Consider the following 22,500-nt stretch of genomic DNA (forward strand, 5'->3'; position numbering starts at 1 on the left):
TGTTTAATGCAGAGATACATTTTAGCTGTTAGTTGACACACCATTGCATCCATGATTTTTCTGTGGCTGTAACAGGGAACAGTCTGTTTCACATGATTTTCAGGGATTCATCTGGAATACCTATCTTATATTTAGATATTTGGGAGTCTCTCACCTTTCTGGGAAATATTTAAGTCAATTCAAGAATTGATCACATTGTATGTACCATCTGTCTTACCTGCTGCAGCCAGAGCAGTAAAGTCTAGTAGTCTGTGCACATGTCTAGGGAGTGGGAACAGATGTCAACACACTGTGGCCCAGGAGAGATCCTTTAACCTCTTTGCCTCAGTTTCCCCATCTGCAAAACAGTAAAAATAAGAGCTGAGAAAACAGTATAAAACATTGTAATTCAAAGTAAAATTTTGAGTTAACAGCATTAGGAACATGTAACTACTTTCTGGTTTTGTCTGTCTGCAAAATTTGGAGCATATGTGCTGTACCAATATTAGCACGTCTTCACAGTCAACATCCAGAATGAATGCTTACATATTCATTGACTTCAAATTTCAAATTGAAGTTTGAATTTGACATTCATTCTGTAGATGTAACAGCATCAACCATTAATCAGAGAATAGAAATAATACTACTCAATTTATATAATCTATGCACTGTGGTCACAATGTATACTTCTAGATATATAATCTCAAAATTTTAAAGTATTAGCTGCTTAAGTAGATCATGTGGTACATCCCCTCCCTCTTCTAACTGGCTGATTTATGTAACTGAGCAACCAAACAAAAATTCTGAGATGTATGTTCAGCTGTAATGCTCACAATTTACATTGTGTATTGAATCCCGTAAATATGTAACTCATGCAATCAGGGAACAGAAGAAATAACATGATTTAGGTAACCAGCTATGACTATAAATTTATAAATAATCTAAACAAAAAACTCTACAAATAAAGATTTTTAAAATGTATTATTCACTGAAGAATTCTGTGAGTAACCACTGAATAAATACTTTCCACATTCACAAGAAAAGAAAAAGTCCAAAATGTATCTAAGGAGTCACTATGAATTGTTTGTTCAGATCTACCTACCCAGTGATTCTTCCCTCCCCCCCCCTTAAACTACATCTATATAAATGGAAATTTGAATTCTATACTTTCTAATGCACTATCTTTGTGGATTAGTTCATTTTAGGCAAGTTACAGGAGATCCAATGCAAACATTTACATTTACTAAAAGCAAAAAAAAAAAAAGAAAAAAAGAAATACAAAGTTACCAAAACCATTACAGGCGTTATTTGAACGGAACATTTCAACCCCGCTGAATGCTTACATCCTCTCAGTTATGTCTTTCTGGTCTCTTTTCCAGCCTTTTTTTTCAAATACATACATACCTTCACCCAGGTGAGCAGGTGCCATTGACTAAGACAATGACAGCCACTAAGTGCATTTCTTTCCTATGATTGTTTGAGTTGCCAAAAAATTTTGCTGTTGCCAAATCATGGCCTGCTTTTCTCAACTTAGTTGGTTTTTTGGTTGCTGTTCAGTGTTTAAACATCTTAATCTTTAGAGAAATTGGTTATGGTAAAGAATGAGAAAAGGAGGAAATACAGTTTAAATGAGCTCATGCCTTCTGCTTAAGCTCAAAGAAAGAAACTCAAACTTTAGAAATGCAATTTCCAGGTAAAGATGAAAGATCCCCTGTTATGTCTCTATAAACCAGAAAACAATTGACACTTAGCAAGTTGTCCTATCTCAGACAGAAACAGTGTGGATGAATCTGGCTAGTCCACTCGCACTTCTCTTTCTGAAATCACTAATAAAGTTTGAGAGGGGTTATTTTTAAAGCAGCTCTTAGAGTGTTCCAGCTCACTACTGTCAGCTTCAGATCTCAAATGTAATTTGATTTATAATTACATTTTAAAAACTAGCATTAAAATAACATTAGAGGGGTCATCATCTGAACTTTTTAATAGTTAGGCACGTAGCATACATTTAGAAATGGATCTCAAACAGGATTCATCTGGAACATATTCTGACTGGAATTCCTTCCTTCAACCATTTCAGTAACCTGCTGAAGCTGGTGTGCCAAGAAGCCATTGTGGAGCCTTATATTTCAGTGTTGTTTCAAATGTAAATGGACTGAAATACACTGCTGGACATTTGTTAGTCGAAGTCTTTTCTTGCATTATAGTCAGGCCCATGTTTGTAAACACCGATGGGTAAGAAAGTGCTGGAGAATCTGGAATTAGACCTCTGCACTGAAAAGATGTATGTTACATCCCTTGCAAAATCCAGTTGGCTCTATTGCTGCTGAACTTCGGAGCAGCTTTAATTTTCTTAGCCTCTGTGGCACAGATTGATTTAGGGGCATTGACATCTCGGAACTACTCAAATTGGTCAGGTTATACTTGTGCCAGCCAAAACGCATGTACAGAGAAAAAGCAGTGGTCCCAACAACTGTTAATACATGGATGTCAGCTGAGAACTACCTGTCCCCCCAGCTGTGCAAACAACTCAAACTGGCATTCAATGAACTTCACAGTATTGTGCCTGTAGCTGCAAGCCTGGCACCTCCTGAATGCAAGATGGAGTTCAGATGGGACACAGGCTCATTGCTAAATTTGCCTTGTTCTCCAAGTCCAACCTTCTGATAAGAAAACTTCCCAATGAATCAGTTCCACACTGGTGCCTGACTACAACTTCAGAGGCAAAAGACAGACAAGGAATTCAGTTTCTGAATTCCAGTGCTAAAGTAAATGATCTAGTAAAAAAAAAAAAAAAAGCCTGTGCCTTAAAACCAAGTTTGAAATTTTATGGGCTTTTACTCCATAATTTGTACTTGAGCCTTCTGTTATTTTTAAACAAATCTAATTTCTTACAGCTGTGAAATTTACATTTTAAGAGTGTCTAGTGGCCATGTGCATTAATTACTTTATTGTAATATTTTAATGAGTTTGGGGTTCAACTCTGAAAGAATCCTGCTGAATCCTTGTTTCCCCACAGAATTACACTAGAACCTGATTCAGTCACAACTTCACACACCCTGATCCAAACCCTGACGGACTTGCACAATATTTTCAGTTGTCTTATAAAATCCCTGAACTTTAAAACTGGCTCCAAATTTTAGGACTTCTCACCAAACTAGCGCTACCCTGAGTCAGGAGCAGAGCTAGGCTTTGAGAAAGTTTGTATTTAGAGCTGAACTTGCTGGCTGAGCCTGATCTCAATGGAAACAGGTAGCAAAATGCAAAATTCACCTGTGACAGCTAACATTTGGCCAATCTTGTTGTTAATGTCACTTAGGCAATGATGCAAATACTTCCATCTTAGTATGTATGACATAAAAACATTTAGGGCTAAAAGATTAATGCCCCCCACAAAAGAGTACCTAAATTCACCAGGGAAGATTGGAAATGCACTACTGGAAGATTTCCACTTTGTGCAAAAGAGTTGAAAAGCATTACAATATCCATACTTCTGCCACAGTATTCCCTTTATGGATTTTGGTGGTTTGTGTCATACTAAATTATTTCTTCTTCAGCTGTGAGCGTGCATAAGTAGTGGTGGGAGATAAGTAAAATGAGATTGTTTTTTTCAGGCAGTTTTCAGGACTTAGTGTCTGTGCTTGCAATGTTGCAGGTGTAACTACGCATCTTGGGGACTGAGGCAGAAACCTTCAGACCACTGTGGACCTCTGCAATTTGAACTGAAAGGATAAACCTTCTTGGAGCATCTAAACGCACTTTAATTCTCTATGAATAAACTAAAGATGCAAATACATAACACAATGAACAGCAGGTTCAAGTACAAATGCAGATAAATGCAGGAAAAGTGGGACTGACTGTTTTAGTTGACTGTGGTGATAGTAAGAGGTTCATCAGTTGTCAAGTGCAACCACACACGCTGCACCCACAGAGTCGCACTTGGAAGTCTGACCATTTATGTCCGCAACTCTCACCTCTCTTTGCTAGGGCAAATGCAGAATTGTAACTTCAATGAGCTACCCAGCTTTTAAAAAAGCATGTTTTTAAACCACTTACAATAAGAGCAACAGTTATTATTCAGTACATGCTTTTTATCAGATTGAAGATAAACTTTATTATAACTGGTGGAGATGGTATCAATGATTTGTGGTCTATGAGAATTCTGTAATGAGAAATGGTAATCTGTCTTGGGGCAAACAATATTGTTCTGTTTACTATGCAATTAACAATATTAAGTCCAGATTCTATAACTGATAGCTGAAAACAGGGGTGGTAGGAAGAAACTGGAAGCACTGGAAACTTTCACAGGACAATTATCTGAGGACTATAAATTGTTTATGGTGCTTTAGCCTGACATTCTCTCTCATCCTCACAAAAATGTTCCTCACTGCTCCAGAGATGTTCACTGTAAAAGTATCCAGACTGTAAGCAGTTTGGGGCAAAGCCAGAATCTCTCCTTGTCACAAGTACTGAACGTACAGGATAGTGCAGTAACTTCATTTTCAGAAAAGCAGCAATAAAATCGCAAAAAAAAAAAGAAAACAAAAATAGTTTTACTTTGGAAAAAGTATGACAATAAACCAACAAGAATGACATAAAAAGAAGTGAGACACAATCTCTGATTCCTGGCATATTTGGTGTAAAATAGAGAGTACCTCCCTTGCATTTAATTTCTTCTTTAATTTTATAGACAGAGTCCCATACCTTTGTGTGACTGAAACCCTGGACTTCTTGTTTACTTTTAGATCAGCCTTAAGCAACCACCATATGGAGCTGTGAACACCACAGACATAGCAGAAACGGTCCTTAACTAACGGTCAGAGTAAATTGTATTGGGAGTCAAGTGGGGCCACTTTCAAGTGGCTGGTTAAGACAAGGGCTGACCTATAATGGAGCTTCTCTGTAAAACAATACATTTTATATTTTAAAGTACAGAACCATAGTATGATTGACCTCAGAAATCTCACTGCCTTTTTCTAGTCTGTTCCTTAGCTGTACACATGCAGTCCAGCCCTTTTGGCTCTGATTCTGCAGCAGTAATAATTTTGAGGTTCCCTCAACGGGAACTCGGGCAGAGCTATGGCACAGCGCTTTTGTAGTGAACAAGCAAGACCTATAAAGTGCTAGGGTCTTTCTAGCTAAATCGATCGTCAAAAAAAAAAAAAAAAAAAAATCAAATGATCGTATTCTTAAACTAGCCAATTCCATTTGTAACTCTCTGGAAATGCGATGCTCCACAGAGAGCTCCATTGCACCCAGCAGGCAAAAGCCACATTTAAGACAGCATGACGCACCAGCACTCTGGCAACCAGGATGCTACAAGGAAGTGACTGCTTCTGGCAGCCTCACAGCCCCTCTCCTGCACCTCTCACTCTTAAGGATCGGTGCCTTAAATTCCCATATACCACTGAATAATAATGTCTGGCTGATCCAGAAGATTAGCAGTTTATTCCACCTTTGTTCTCTGCCTGCTTTTAAGATGAGCAATGAATGACACTGCAGCAGGCATAACCATCCAGCACAAAATCTAACAAGATTGTAGGATGTTTTAAGGAATGATGTAAAACTTAACAGAGAGTTTTAGAAGGGTATTCCTACACAGAATCTCTATATAAAACCCAATGCTACATGGAAGTGCTCTCAAATTCTTTTTACCTTCCTGAAGACTACAACAAAAAATCAGCATCAAATGTCTGCAAGAGCAACCTCTTCAAAACTGATAAAAATACAAACAGTTTTAATGAAATGTGCAGTAAATTTGGGGGTTTCCTTTGCACAAGATAACACCGAATCAAGGAGTTTCACAGCAAGAAAACAAACAGTAAAATTAAATGGGAGGAGAAAAGTGATGGGAGTATAAAACTTCATGTTCCTGTATCTAATGTGCCAGTGATTGGTGGAAGTTACACACAAACTTCTACTTTTTATAAAACTACTGTTTTGAGGGAAAACACTCAATAATTACTACTTAAAGGGCTTAATTCCTTTTTTCTGAGGGGGTCCTGGGTCTGGTCATCATTCATTGCTATTGCTTAAAATTTACTCCCAGATTAAGAAGTTCTCCCACACTAATAAACAGGTATAATAATTTTCTCCAGAGAGCAATTTTTTTCTTTCAGTAATTAGCCTACTTAAATATTTTAATGGAACTACTGACGTACAATAGCACAAAAGGTCTTCTGACCATAATATAAAGTGAGAGATGAGATTCCTAAAAACTTTTGTATGAAGAAGGTCTAGGATTTACAAAAAAGGCAGCTCTAAAACTATTTTTAAAGGTCATAAATTAGGTACTCTCTTAAATGTAATTCAATCATCCACTGTTATAGTAGCTTGATTCTATTAGTTGTCCTATGCGTTTTACAAAACAGAACTCCATTAACATTATTCACTTATAGTTTCCCTCTATAAGTGGATATTCTGCTCAACAGGCTTTAAATAGATTTTTTTTTCCCCCCCCTGAAATTGCTTTTAAGCATACTTTTACTCAAAGGGCAAAGTAGGCATAGGATTATGCTTGTACTTCATGCAAAGGATACATTTTCAGCAATCAGAACCACATTCCTATGAAGTAAAAATACTCTATATAAGCCGATTGTTTCTATCCCTCCTAACCTTGCTCAATAAGGACTCTATTCTGATCTTTTGAGTTACACACAAGTTTTCCAATTTGGCTGAATAAAGGTATCTTGTTGGGCAGCTTGATGAGCATATTCTGCGTCTCGAATTCTGACCTTGGCATGTTCTAGGTGGATCTCAATTATAAGACTCTACTCAGAGGGGAAAGAATATTTTAAATTTTTTGGTAAAAAAAAATCAGGATTTATTTTACTTTCTTCAGTTAAAGAATGCAGTACGGAACTCCTGCTTTTACATACCTTGCTTTAGTGAATGAGTGAAAATATAAACCTTGATAAAGACACCACAACACATATATCGCCACAAGTTTTTCACAGCAATTTACCTAGCCTGTAGTTATATTTTGGCTTCAAAAACATCTACTATAGATTATTCATCTCTGATTTCATGTTGATTTCACTGTGAATAAATGTGTGCCTTCACATCTCACAATTCAGATTACTCTATTCTGAACAAGATAAAAAAATACACAAGTACATGCAGAGGAGCATAGTGCTGGGCCAAACCACATATCCCATAGCCAATCTCAAAGGATCTTAGCCACCTTGCGACGTTGAGCCACATACCACAATAATCTGACACCCGAACAGACCCTGACCCATTGCAATAGTGTAGTTGCAACACCACAATCTGTACATAAAAATGTGTATGTCTAGAGAGCCAAATCCTCCTTCAGCTGGTTACCATATTCTATGTTCATGTCTTATTTCTTAAAACAGGACAGATGGCAGAAATCATACACTGTTGTTCTTTTCATTGGCCACACCAATCCCAGATAATCAAGTCAGTCAGTCACCAGCAGATACTCTTTTCTCAGAGGAAAGGGTTGAATTTCATCTGACCACTGAGCTGCAGCTTGCACTTGAGGTTCTAATTTTCTTCTGGTCTTAGCCCATTTCTGTCTCGCTCTGGCACACACTGCCCTAGTAAGTACATTTATTACCTCAGTAATTCCTCTGGGGGCTGTCTTACTTTCACTTTATATCTGGACTCACATAAGCATCTCCCCATTTTACAAGGAAACATTTATTAGCCTCTGATAGGAGTTTCCTGTTCCATCATGCTGAATCCCATTGTCTATTATTCTTCAAAAGCAGGCTAACAAGTTGCACGCTCCTGGGCAGCTCTCGTTTGTGGCATACGAGTGCTGGCAGTGCAGCGCAGGCGCAGAGAAGGCACATAGGGGATGAACAGGCGTTCTGGGTTTTCTTCCGATCCTGTTTGCAAGCCCTCGTTCAGCTGGCCACACACGCAGTCATATGGGACCCTTACGCTCTGGTAGCACTCACCAGACACCAGTGGTACTGGGTGGCCCAGCAATTTCTAGGGTGCCCCATTCATGCTCCTTGTTCATGCCCTGGGGACCAGTGCGGGAAAGGACTATGAAAGTCTCCTTCACCCAAGAATTTCTCAACTATGAGGTTGATCTTATTACTTTGGGACACTTGAACAGTAGATGGTAAGCCTATTATATCACAAAAACAGGGATTTCTGCTGTAATTCCCAGTTCCCAGCTAATTATCTTACTTGAGAACTGCTCATGGCTTTTTCCTGGTAGTTGTGGGTCATCACTGCATATTCCTGTTTCTCCAGGTCCACTCTGCAAAACTCAGTGTAGCAACTGTTCGGTAGAGCTGGCACTGTCCAAAAACTGTTCAGCCTTCCACAGTGTTACACAGGAAACTTTGGCCATAACCCCCCCAACCATAGCACAATCAGATCTTCAGAGGAGGTAAAAAAGTATAATTGCTAGAAAATAAAATTGCATTGATTTACCCCAGCTGAAGGGACCCACCTTAGGGACAAGAAAAAGATTTCAATGCATAGTCTATTTTACTAGAAACCATGCAAAGTCTCCCATCCACATCAGCCTGCTATTTTTTACTTCTGTGTAAGCAGATAACATTTGTATTCATCTGCTCACTTACAAATAAAAAACATTTTTACACGGGTGGATTGGACTGGCCTTCCCCCCCCCCCCTCCTTTTTTGGTTCCCATTATTTTATATATTACACACATGTTCTGTCAATGAAGCTCACTTTGTTATCTGAAACATCTGTGGTACCCTGCTGTGGAGAAGGCCAACACTGCTGCTGCTGTTGCTGCCTGTCTTTATTAGCCACTGATTTGCTGATGTAGTCCTCCGACAGCGTGTAGTGCTCCGGTTCACCTCCGTAACGCCAGGGCTGCATGGCAGAAACAATGGGATTCTGTGAACTGGCAGAGAGGTGATGTTGGTTCACATATGGCAGTTACCATCTATATGAAGATATGAAACCAAGATTTCATATGTGCATTCATGCAGGCACCAATTTCTTATTTCTAAAGAAATGTATGTGAATTTATACATAAGCTGAAAGGATAACACCCTTGCAAAGAAGGTACGTACTCATCAAAATGAAAGGACCTCCTACCTGAGGCTTCCACAAGGTCTGGCTGTCGAGCAGCCATAATAATTCTCATTCTTTGGCCAACTGAAAAGTTACCTGGATTGATCTCTTTTAGCCTTATTTTCAGGTGCTTTTTACAGTCATAGTCCTGACCTACTGCACAGTCCCCATGAAACTCTCTGGGATCTACTGTTACTATAAAGATTATTACCTAAGGAATATAAGAAGTATGGATTTCTTATGGAGCCATGACAAGGTTTTAAAAGATCAACTTAAAGATGAAAAATCTGTCTACGTTTCTTAAATAACATTTTTAAAGATAAAATATTCAGGTCACTTGATAGGAAGTGAAGCTATTTCTATGTATTTTATACATTTATTTTCTGCAGACAATAGCACCTTGGTAAAATCAGCTTAACCATTTCCCCTCTGAAAAATCAAAACCATCTTATCTTTATACGGATTGCTTATGCAACAGATGAGTGAAGTATATACTCCATTGAAGAATCTGAGAAATATGACTGTTAGACCACAAAACTTAACAAGAACATTGAGGGGAAGATGCAAGAACAACTCACAAAAACACTCACATTGACCAGATCTCCAGCTGATGGTGTTCCTTTTACATGTCTATTGTTTTAAGAAACAGCTCTCTAATACAAAGACAAGACAACAAGAAGTTAAAGGCACTTCCCTCCCATTAAAAAAAAAGATTTATCGATGACATAAAAACCTGAGCTGAGTTCTGAGTCCCATAGGTAAACTCAAACCAGCTTTTTGTAGGTTTTCTGGATCTCCCAAGGACTCTGGGCCTGATTCAAAGAATAATTATGGTATGGAAACATCATGTCACCGCTGTCACAGATCTTTTACATGCAAGTCAACATGCATGTGTGTCCAATTCAAGATTCAAAATTGAAGACTTATGTGGAGATAATTATAAATGAAAATAAAACACAGCTTTTGAAGAAACACCCCATTTTCTTTATGAAATAATTGATCACCTAGCCCCAGTAGGAAGGTTCAAAAGTTACTATATAATGAAGTGCTAGTGGCAAGCAGCTTGCTGTATCTTTCAGGAGCAAGACCATGATGACAAGAAAAAGTAATCAAGAAAATAAATGCCACAAAGGCATCCCCTCCTCACCTCCCTTTTGCCTGAAGCATTACTTACTTTCAAATTTGCTTTATTTATATTACACAGCATTAGTACCCCCAAACCAGCTAAATTCTGTGCAAACACAGGAAGGATCTTTCCATATTTGAAATCTGAACCTCATTTCCCGTGTCCTGAAGATAACTGAGATGTAATGGCAGAATATCACTGGTCTCCAAAATAATCTTCGGATTACCCAACTAACAACCTGGTGTACAGTAGAACAAGCTTCAGAACTGTTCTCTAGCCAGTTCATCCTTTTTACCTGAATTCGATGGGGAACTAATCTGATAGTCACAGGTTATGCCCCTGCTCCAAGTACATCCTCAGAGAGAGAAAGGTGATGGTGTACTGTTGGTACTGCCGCCACTTATGAAGGATTGTCTTAGAGATGGTATTTCAAATCCTCTGGAGGCCAGTGAAGTCACAGATGCTTTCCACTGCCAGAGGAGTACAAAGTACCTGAGCAATAGCAAGGATCTGATCTTAAACTTACAAGATTGTTTTGATTTGGGGGAAAGCGAAAGGAAGGAATAAAATTAATGTATAAGCATAAACAAGCCCAAAACCTGGAAGATTAATTGAAAAGACAATTCTTTTTATAAATTTTAAAACTGCAAACATATTCATGCAGGACAATTTTCCATCTGTCCAGATCCTTCTGCAGGACATATGCAGAAGATAGCTTCAAGTTAGCATATTTCTTTGTATGAAGCTCTTCCTAAGATATATATGGTTGGGGGAAAAAAAACTAAACATGCAATGGTATGTTGGAATGGTAGTAATTTCTCTTTCACCCTTTGTGTATGTCACCGTCTATTGTTACTCAGTTTTTTAACATTCATCTGAATATTTCATCCATGCAAAAATTAGTCCCAGCATCTTTTTTCTGAATAATGTTTGGCGGTCATTGCTTCACAACTGCAAACAATCCTCTATTGCTATTGAGTGCTACAGTCAGGCTCGTTTCACGCTGGAGGTTAGAATCTGATCCTAAGTCCATTAAATCACAGAGTCTTTTTAAAGTTTAATCTTGAGAGGATTTGGTTTGTAAACAAAGGACACTATACATGGGGAAAGAAACAACAGAAAACTATGAACTTATGACTCTAACGCAACCCCAAGTTCAAATTTTGTGTGTGATTTAGCAAGAAAATTCTGAGCTTTCGGCAGCAGCGCACACGCCCTGGCATGTGGGCAAAGCTAAACTGAGCATTGATGCTCACATCCAAAACACACATATGGATCCCATTTTACTATAGACGTGATTCTTCATGTGCAAAACATGTGTCTGACTGGTTTTCTTTGGCTTTTTAAGATGTGCTGCTTTTTCTTTGGTGGGGGCAGGGAGCAGAGAAGTGAATAGATAATTTGTGTGGTACCTGAATATACATTATCTATGAAGAGAACGGCCTGGGATTCAAGGCCAGGTAAAAAGCCTGTACTTCAGCTGAAAGTACCAATTTCAGCAAACAACCAAATGCCAACAGTGAGAAACTTAGTCCACTATGCAGCTTCTGCAACACGTTAATCTATCCCACTCTGTAATTGCTAGATAGGAAAGGGAAAAAGGGCTCCAGATGCTAATAACTTGGAAGTGGTAATTAGAGGAGTCCACATTACTGCCGCGAGACTCCCATCTTCCCTTGATTACTGGAAAGAAAATTTTGTCCAGTGGGTCTCCTTCTCGCTTCCAAAACATGCAGCACTTCTGTGTTCCTAAGCTCTATCTCCTTCTCACTGAACGTGACAACAGGAGCTCGATTGGGCCTGGAAAACTTTTTTTTGCCTTCTCCAACATTGGAGGATGCTGTATTTCCCATAGAAAATGTAGGAAAATATTCACAAGGTTATAAGGTAACCTAACAGGAAAGTACCACAAGCCCCAACTTTTAGCTATACAAGATAAAAAATGCCTCCTGCAGTCCCAGTCTGAGTGTGACAGAGAACAAGAGTCTGCTCCCCTTGCTTTAAAGGGTAACAAATATCTTTAAAGGCTCATTGAGTGTTTAGAATCTCTGGGACCACAAAGACAAAGTAAGTCTGGAAAGGGTCTGAACATCGCATGAGAAAGTAAAAGGAAAAATACACTTATCACAAAGAGGGAACGCATTTGTATTATTGTATTGAAAAAGCACAAGGCTACAGTGACAGGCTATAAATTTTTCTCTTGGACTGTAACCAATATTTTCCATTTCAAGTAACAACAATGTAACAGAGAGACCCAGAATTAATAGAAATTATGGACATAAATTGGTAGGTACTTAGGTGAAAGAGGACCTCAAATTCAGGTCTCGTTAAAGGAGAAAAGGTTAACTAGCCCTTTGAGCAACCCTGGGATCCATTTACACTGCTGACAAACTCACCAAAAAAGTATACTTAAATTTTACCGATGATGTCCATCTTTATAGTTCTCAGATTCATAGCCCAGAATGTTACGGTAAATTCTTGGCAGTAAAAAGCATCTTTTTTTTATCCCTGAAATTTAACATCACACATAACACTAAACCTAATCTATGATTCCAAATAATAATAGCAGCAATAGTAACTACATGGTTCTGCAGTGACGAGAATTAAGTTACAGAAATTTCTCAATTCTACTTTTTCTGATTTGATATGTCATTTCATTAAACAACCATGAATTATTGAATATTAATAATTTTAAATCAGTGATGCGCCTTAAGATATACATTGAAACATCAGCTGCTCATTTAAAACAAACAAACAAAAAAACCCCAAGCAAACAAACAAACCAGGACTGAACTGTATGGAGACTATTAGCCAAAGACAATGTACATTAGCAAAGCTGGGGCTGGAAGATGAACAATCTCTCCTCCATTTTAAGACCCAATCCTACATTTGTCTAGTGCATGTAAATCCCTGTGATTTTCTAACAGCTCCATCAAACCTTGGGAGATAAGTCTTATAACTGAAACTAAAACTGACAAGTCCTTTTTTTTTCCCCTACACAGACTTGTAAAAGAGAAGGACTGTGAATATTGTAAAAAAAAAAATAAAATCAATGCAAAGTTATTTAGCACAGGTGTTCCTGTTATTGTGCTACATTTGGAAAGCCCACATATTCAGCGTACCTTCAATTCGCACACCCAGCTGCGTGAGGTGGTGGTCTATTGTTAGTTTACAGGTTTGCAATAAAAAGCATGAAGTAATATTGGCAAGCTCAGGAGCTTTTTTTTTTTCCTTATGATGTCTCCCTGCATCTATTTATCTAGTTCTCCTTGCTTTGCTTCTGCTTTTGTATTCAGCATATTCAAAAAAGGGTCAGAATAGGTTTTAAAGATGTAATGCCATGCTCAAGCCTTTTGAATGCTAGGAGAAAACCTCAAAAGGTTCACGCATAAGGGAACAAAGATATAAGGATAGCTTTGAACCTGAGGGGCTCTCTCACTGCAAGCAAGTGCATTGCCAGCATGTCACAGGTGTACACCACATGAGCAAGTGAAAAAATAAAATGTGATTGTGAAGGGGTGTGATGCTGATGGGTCCAAGCCCAGAATGCATTAATCCCAGGGTGAATGTGTGCATCTGTTAGATATTTATGTAGTTCCTACTAGTAGTTTGTACAGATATCTAAGCAGGTGAACGTCAACAGCTTTGAAACCATATGTTAGAGGGAACCTGTGAGATGGTACGAGAAGGCTATCAGGCATTATGGGTCTGACAAGGGAGGGTGGACACCTACTGATTATAACATTGCCCTGGTTAGTCGGTGACTCCTGGGCCCTATGTCAGACTCCTGCTGATTTAGCTGTGCGACACTGGGGCAGACAACTGAATCTTCCTCTCCATTTCCCCATCCTTGAACAAGAGACACTAAATATGACTACAGAATGACAATTTTCTTTCTTCCCTCTCTAATTTCTAGCTTTCAGGGGACAACAATTTTTAGATGCTGACTTTAGTTTGTTGGAAGAAAACGGAGTCAAGATCTCTGTCTCCTGGTAGTTACAGGAACACGCTACAACAGAGGAGAACCAAGTCCTGTTCTGTTGTCTAGTTCAGAGATTGTTTTATTCTTGTTTTTATATTTTAACTCTGAGTCGCTCAGACTCGGGAATGGCATGCATCTGAACTTGGGTCATCCCGTTTCCCAGGGTAGTCTCCTGACCACCAGACTACACACTTGGTAGGTACATATAAGCACAGTTGAATCCAACATATTTTCAGAAAGAAAAAAAAAATCCACTTTAAGAAAAACAATGCACTTCCCAAAAGTGACATTTTGTCTATAAAGTTTACTTTCTCTACTAAATATCCTCAGCAAGGAACTGTGAGAATTCATTCATCTTCGAATGAATTTATAAAACATGCTGAGAGGTCTCCGGCTGAAATGTGTGATTTTTTTTTATGATTAGCACAGAGTACTAGAATCTAAAAATTGTCAGTTTACACACCACTTTAACCTAGACGACTCAGTTTCTGCCACCATACATGACTTTTAGGAAATGAAAGGAAAACTGTTTTCACATTAAATGCTGAGTTTCTAAAGGAGGTCTGTTAGGAAAATTTTCCTTCAAATTAAAATTTTCTGTAAAATGGAGAAAACAAATCTCTCAAATCCCCTCCACTTCAAATAGCCTAGCAACTACCTTGAACCCTCAATGGTTCAAGTTACTCTCAAAGGGAAGGGAATCAAAAACTAGCTTTGGAATCCTATAAGATCCTGTTGCTAGAGGAGTAATTCCACCTTTGAAAATCTTGGTGCGACTAAGTGAATTCATCAAGAGCTGCAATTTCATTTTGTCCTCAGTGGTTCATATACATACACAGTGCTGCAGAAATATGCCTTCCTCCCCCTTTTGAAGTATTACGGCCTCACTGAAAAACATTCAGGAAGAATCCACTCATAGTACATGGGTTGCATAGTTTAGCATTGCCCAAACTCTGCTCCCAAACATTACCAGTCCATAGCAAATCCCATGAATTTCTACAGCTCCACTGAGACTGCTGCTAAGTGCTTCTGAAAAAAATCTAATCACAGCTTCCCATCCTCTTGTATGTCTACCTTTTACAACACCAGAACACACACTTTATAGTAGCCCTTTTCAATTTATTTCCCCCATACTTCCCTTCCCAAGAGGATATTATTCATACCCTACTCCTTCACAATGTAATTAGCTCATTCCAATCCTTGGAAATGAAACATTCACCCCTTCTTTTGCCCCAATCCTCAGGAACCTCTTGCAAGGGTCCTCTTGTAGCTCACCACCCCACAGGGTAGGGAAAGACACACCATAATTGCTCTACACTTGGTACCAGAAAGAGAATAATCACACTTGCCTTTCATTACTTTGCTTTACTTTAATCAAGCACAGTTAATAAAGAAGGCATGTATATAAAATCAGTGGTATACCAGAGACCTACCACCTTTGTTGTTTGAGACCCCTTCGAGTGCCCTGCAGGACTCCCCTACTCTAGCACCTGGTCTAGCACGGGCAAATCTAGGTCTAGCGTTGTAGTGGCACAGCTCCACGGAAAGGGCAAAGCCACAAATTACATCTCCACTGTGTATTAGAAAATATTAATTGAGATTTTTAATTTGGGGAGATGTGCATTGCAAGGCATCTACAAAATACGCCCCAAACATTCTCAGGAATACAGCTCAAAGTGTTCGATTAAAATTGAGCAAAAATCAGTCTCTCATCCTTCTATTTAAAAAATGAGAATTCATTTATTCAGCTTAATTCAAAGATTAAATATGATTAAAATTTCTATAAGATGTCTAGCTTTTCTGAAATAAACTGCAGTGGCCATCAAAATATTGATAGTCATTGGTAAATTACTTCTGGTGTTTAATCAATGTTATTTTTTTATCATCCAATTTTTTCTTCAAGTCAGCTTCTAACACTAAACTACATTTCATCAAGGTTGGTAAAATGTTTAGAAAGGAACAGATGTCAGAATATGGGGATTGCCAATAACACTGATGGAAGCCAGTAATTTCTTTCCTGTCCAAAGGCAAAAGAATGAAGAATAATCTAGACTGTATACAATAATACAAGATTTACTACAACATTAATGGCTATAAAAAGTAAAAGTATACAAAAGCTATCTCCGTTTTTTTCAAGACATCACTAAGGGCAGTGTTTTTCAATTTGAGGCAATTTTTACTGGAAAATGAAAGGTCTATGTATTCTTAAACCTTTAAATATCCATAAAATACAGATGAAGACACAGCCTAGCGTTAGTTGCTTCCAAATATACTTGTATATTAGTCTATTGTGTAAGTTAATAATTTTGCCAAATCTCAAAAAATGTGGATGCAATCTTTCCTTTAAGAAAGCTGCTCAGCTTGTTATTTACAGATTGTAACATTTACATAAGAGTTTGGTTTAACAAGAGATATAAATATAGATAAAACCCTTAGGACTTCATTCTTTAAACTGCCCTCTAAAAATCTGCCCTACAATTTGCACACTGAATTTTGTGCAGACTATTCTTGGAAGCCTTTTGTGAATTAGGGAGAACTGACTCGAAACAGGGGCTGGTTAATCACAATTTTGCAAATTGTACGTAGCAATCATCCTCACATTGTGAAATTCAGATCTATAAAATGCTGATGTTTTAAAGCTGAAAAATAAATAAGCTAAGTAGGACTACTTTGCTAAGGAAAAAAAAAAAAAGAAAGAGTAGAAGACCCCTTGCAAAGAAATCCTTAAAATAAAAATAATTAAGATAAGTGAAGTGGCATCATAAGTAAAGGGTATCTCCATTCCATAAGTCAACTGCAAGCCCAGCCTGGAAAAATTTTACCACCTGACTGTTTCTGCCCCAGTCTTATATCAACACTCACCTGAATATACCAGGCAAATTCCTGCACTTCCAAGAATAAACCCGTGGGAGGTTTGCTATTTTAGAAGGCTTATGTGTATTGTCTACAATCTGGAAAAGCCCTCCAGTTGAGGAACAACTGGTGAAACTTCACTCTTTCACATGTCTATTGCTGACTGTCATCTTTGCACCCAATCAAAGCTGCTTTGATTAAATATCAGGACAGTCACTTGAGTATCAATTGCAGCAACATGGATACGATACTTTATGATGCATGTTGAATGCAAACACTTGAGAATAATAGCTGGCAACTACATAGTTTGAGGGAGAAGGAGCAGAATTTATGTGGAAAAGATGATGCCTCAAAGATGACATTTTTTGTTCTGCTTTCAAGCTGCGGCTAATGTAACTTCATCAACATTTAGAACAAAGCTGACTCAAGATTCTTCTTTTCCACACAGGTTTTGCAACTCCTAGCATTTAGTATAAATGAAGGTCTCTTTCTATTTATTTTCCCTTATCTGTTGCAAAAAGACCTTGCCGAAATGTTTCAAGAGTACAAGGGTATACTGAAATTAATGTAAAATATTTTCTGTTATCAATGTAATTATAATGACAAGAACTTTCCACTGGGCTTCAGCCATGACACAGTGTGCGTTGGTCACCCTCCTGCCATTCCAAGCCCCCTCACTATGGACACAAGTCACAAACAGTAGAAACTTTGTTTTCCTGATGTTGATCCTCCCCAAAGGTCAGGTTTCTTACCTCAAACATTCCAGCAGTTGCTTAGACTGCTATTCAGGAATTTTGTATAACATTGCTTCTAGAAAGCAAATATTTATGTTAGTAAATACCATTAAAGTATTACTGTTATACAGGTATTCTCATTAGTAAACTGCTAAATATGAAAAAGAGAACTTTAAATGGATGGAAACATTATATTTGTATATTAAACAAACTTTACCACGTTACTTTACTATGCAAAGTGTTTTATCAAACACGAAGTTCAGCCATTAACTCTTTTTATGGGAATTAATGTTTTTAGAATTAATACAAATTCACAGTTTGAGCCTTTGCTACAGAGGGCAAGCAGAGGCAGAAAGCCCTACAAAGAAAAGAACAAATTGGTATTACCAGGATTTCATAAAAGTAGTGGTCAGGAAAAAAAGAAAAAGGAAAATAAAGGACCCACAGGTACCTTACAGAGGGATGAAATAAGAACATTCCCTTTGAGTAGGAGAGGCTTACATTCAGGTCTGGATCTGAATAAGGTAGATCAGGTATTTAGCTTCACACATCATAAGTGAGTAACCTGAGCATCAGACTAGGTTATTGTAGTAGAGCACATTCACTCACCCACTCCTATTGGAGCTCACCCTTTTATTGTCCTTTTTCCTTTTTTAATTGGAGCAAGCATTTAACCTACAGCTTCATCAGCACAAGAGAATGCCAAAAGGTCAGAGTTCAGGAATCTCTCTCAAAATATGTATTATTTATTCAAATAGAACAGCTTGAGCAATCTTGGCCAATGAAACAGAACTTTTTAATGCCTGAAATTTGTACAGAATGAAAAGAAAACTCACTCAGTTCCATCCCACAACTCAGGTTGGAACTGGGATCTGCAGAGGTAGGGCTGAGCTTCTTCCTTCATTTCCTTTGCTTCTCACCTTGGAGGTGAAGACTAGGTCAGGAAAAGCTTCTATGTTATTTATTAACTCAAAAATGGCATATTTGTGAAAGCCATAACAGAGGATCTCTCTTGGGATAAGGGAACATTAGACACTGAAAGCAGAGAAGGCCTGCAAGTGAGAAGGAGTCTTCCAGAAACGGGATCTAGATTACACAAAGTTCCCAGAAAAACTTTGGAAGATGCTTGTTTGCTATTTTGAAGACAACCTGCTGGTGAGTCCAGATGTACTAATTCAGACTTTCAAACACACATTTCAATGTGCTCCGAGTTTGTTTAAATGTAGGACAGTAAATGAGCCATTCATCATAATCTTAAATCATCTTAATATCTTAAGCCATTTCACTTAATTGAGAAATGTTGGCAGCACTGAACTTGAAAATACTGTATATTTCAGAGGTAAAATGCCCAAAACTAGATTTTTTTTAAATGAATTTAACATAATGAAGCCAAAAAAATTAATTTATTCCATCTTTGGTAAATCCCATTACGTTGGTAATTAGGCAAATACTTTGCAGCTATGTTTCTGTTACCTTCCTGAGTATTTCTACTGAAGGATTTTATTCTTTCTACAGCCCAGCTTTTATTTGTGATCTGAGAGCATCGTATTTTCTATTTGTTACTGTGGTTTAGGCAAAGATGTTTCAGAAACATAAAGTTAATATGGATTCAAAGTTCACAGCACTTTAAAAAAAGATAAATAGTTATATATCTAAGAACCCAAATGGGACTCCAGCACTGGGTGATCCACAATCCCAATGCACTGGGATTTTCATCAGCTCTCAACATTGCCTCCAAATTAGCAGCAGTCAGTGCAGGTAGGCCACAGTGCAGGTACTGAAAGTACAGCTGCTCTGCAGTAATTGATTCTGTATGTTGACCCAGACATTAGGATGTTTACTGTCTGCATATGACTCCTTCACTTCATGGAAAGCTGTACAAAACTGAAACAGCTCACAATATGTCAGCCTTTTCACGGATACATCAAGCACTGTCTCTTAACATTTCTTTACTGCTTGAGAAGATTTGACTTCATGGCTCTAACAAATCACACAGACTGCCTGGACAACACAAGCTGACACCACTTCACACAAGTCCGGAGGCTGTCAGGGCAACATGAGGCATCTACTTGAGAAAACTGGAGGCAGTTGCTTTAGTAGCAGAGTATAATGTTGCTTTAAAGTCCACTATTATTTTATTGTTATGACTACTACTTAACAGGAGTACTTTGGAATTACCGAAATTGTCTGCTCAAAGCCAAACTCTTGCCAGATACTGCTGCCCACAGTCCAGCCTGAGAGCAGCAGAACCTCCTGATGCTGTCTCTGAAGGTAAAGGGATACAGACCCCGATTCCATAAGCCAGAGAGACTCAGACATACTACTAACTAAAAACAAAATACTCAAACCCTCAGAAAAAAAAAAAAAAATCTACAAATCAGTGTCAAGGTATTTTAAAATATCCCATAATGCCCGTAAGGGAAAAAGCCTTGAAAATGTGCCTCTTTGGAGACATTTGAAAATATTTCTTTGGCTACATCCACACAGGTAGGCGATCCTGACCTTAAAATTGTAGAATACTATAAGACAACCCATTATATTTAAAATAATATATAGGGAAGTGTAATGAGGCTAACCAAATCTGTTTTCTTCACTGTGCTTCTCATAGCCCAGTATCTCTTGCATCACTGCATTTGTATGTTTGAAGCTACCTACTGCATTGAACACATGGAGCTGTTCTACACCAACTGCAGCTGTGCATGCTAACTTGGGACATTTTAAACTTGTTTTGAATAACTTCCCCTGTTTACCAGTATTTTTAGGAAGTTTAAATCTGTAATCTCTGTGGCATACAACACTAAATGTGTGCTGCATAAGAAAATTTGAGTAGACACTCACAATTTACTTAGTTCCCTTTGAGGCGAATAAGAAAGATGCACAGTACTTTCATTATCTGTCCCTAAGTGTTTTTTGTCAAATTTTGACTCTGCCACCATTCTTCAGTGACAGGCATTAGGTATGACATTTTTTGACACAATGTCAATAGTGACATCAGTAATATTTGACACAAGGCACATTGGGGTTATTTGACACAGACAATTGGATAGCTCAGGGCACTAGAGATCCAATGCATAAAGAGTTTTACCTCCAAGTCACCAGTGAATATCTAGCCCAATGTTTTCTAACTGTTACCAACTGATGGCTCCTCAGAGTCTTATACAGAAGGAGTTTGGGTGTATTGAACAGATGTCCAGAAAACAAAAATCAACACAATAAATTACATTAATCTGTGCCCTATGTTGAAACACCATGGAATGAATAGCCAGTGACAAAGCTATTCTTCTACTGCTATCTGTAATTCCTTTTAAAAATGGTTGAATCCCAAAGGAGACACGGGAGGATCAAATGAGTCAGAGAGCACTACAGCTCTAGTCTCCTGAATAAGATTTCTGTCTCAACAGCTTTCAGTCCCAGGGCTTTCATTAACAGTTAAACGTACTTATGGGAAAATACAAATGTGAAATGTTACTTTCAATGATGTGTTTTCCAAATATTTCACAATTGGCTAATATACAGGACTCACAAATGCTGAACAGAAACAAAATGAATTACATATATGATAACTCTAGAATTTCCTAGAGTGCCACAGTCCTGATTAAACACAGCACTTCTACCTACATCCAATAAAGCACTCATCTAAGAGCAGAGTCTTGCAGTATCTGTTAGGTACCTGGCTGAGTTCCTGAATCCTGTGTTCAGCCCCAAGATCCATTACGGAAAACCTGGTAGCTCTGGACACGTGCAGGAAGAGGTGTTAGTCCTGGGTACACAGGACCTACAAGGACAGTCACCTGTGTAAGGTACCTAGGTGCTTGGAGAATTTTATACTACTAAGCATTTCACCCAAAAACTTAGAAATCTGAATTCCACTGAGTCTTTGTATAGTGCATGAATCCTCTTTTGGAGCAGACATTTTACATTTTTGTTTTATTTTAAGGTTATGCTTACGTTCAAACACCATCAGCACGTGCAACTTCACAGGAGCAGGACTTCTTTAATGAACAAGACATTTTTTTAAAAAGTTCAGAGCGAAGTGCCTTACTTATAGACTTCTGTTTTTTTAATATATACAAGTACCAAATCACAGTTAATCCATATGTAAAATGTGTTCCTTTTTCCCATTTTATATTAGTTTTGAAAAGATGATCCACATTAGCCTGTTTATCACAGGAAGTCATCAATATGACCATGTGTTCAACGGGAGAATGGTGTTCAATAGCTAGAACCAACAGTTGGGCTACCTTCAGATTCCCTGGAATACTTTTTTTAATTTATTTTAAATTAGACTATTCTAACTCCCAAACAGACTCCTTCATTGTTCTGCAAATTGTGGTTTCCCTAAAAAAAAAAAAAAAGCAGCCATCCTAGCTGTGAATCAAAATACATGAAGCATATTCACTGTCCCTTAAGAAATTATCCCACATTGTTACATATCATAGAAAAAGAGGCAAAGCACATTTTGTTAATCATGTGTTTGGACACCCTGTCATATTGCAACTTCTCAAACAAGTTACATTTTTTTAAAAAAAGCATAAGAACAATATGTATTTTACTGCAACAAAAAGCATTTCTGGAGCAAACTGTTGGGCTGAACCACTAAGGAGCAGTACACCACTCCCACAAAGTAAGGATAATAAACTTGTGTGAGACTTCACAGAAACCGTGCCACAAGGCATTTTCACCTCTCTCTCAAAGTCAGAAGGGATGTACTTTCAACACATGGGCATAAACATCTGGCATTTTCCCAACCTCTGTCCCACAAGGCCACAGCAAGTAGTCCACTGCTGATCCATGGTTCT

At 38.1% G+C, this 22,500-nt stretch overlaps 1 protein-coding gene across 14 annotated transcripts in view; it reads right to left on the minus strand.

Moving 5' to 3' along the window:
- ZNF536 (zinc finger protein 536) overlaps positions 1-22,500 on the minus strand; it is a 357,567-nt gene that overhangs the window by 253,534 nt on the left and 81,533 nt on the right. For all 14 annotated transcript variants that reach the window (XM_052797137.1, XM_052797134.1, XM_052797140.1 and 11 more), the window contains one exon: positions 218-337. The gene's annotated coding sequence lies outside the window, so the exon portion shown is untranslated. The remainder of the gene's footprint in view (positions 1-217; positions 338-22,500) is intronic.

The sequence above is a fragment of the Harpia harpyja genome, chromosome 9 (genome assembly GCF_026419915.1).
Source record: "Harpia harpyja isolate bHarHar1 chromosome 9, bHarHar1 primary haplotype, whole genome shotgun sequence".
Lineage (NCBI taxonomy): Eukaryota > Metazoa > Chordata > Aves > Accipitriformes > Accipitridae > Harpia > Harpia harpyja.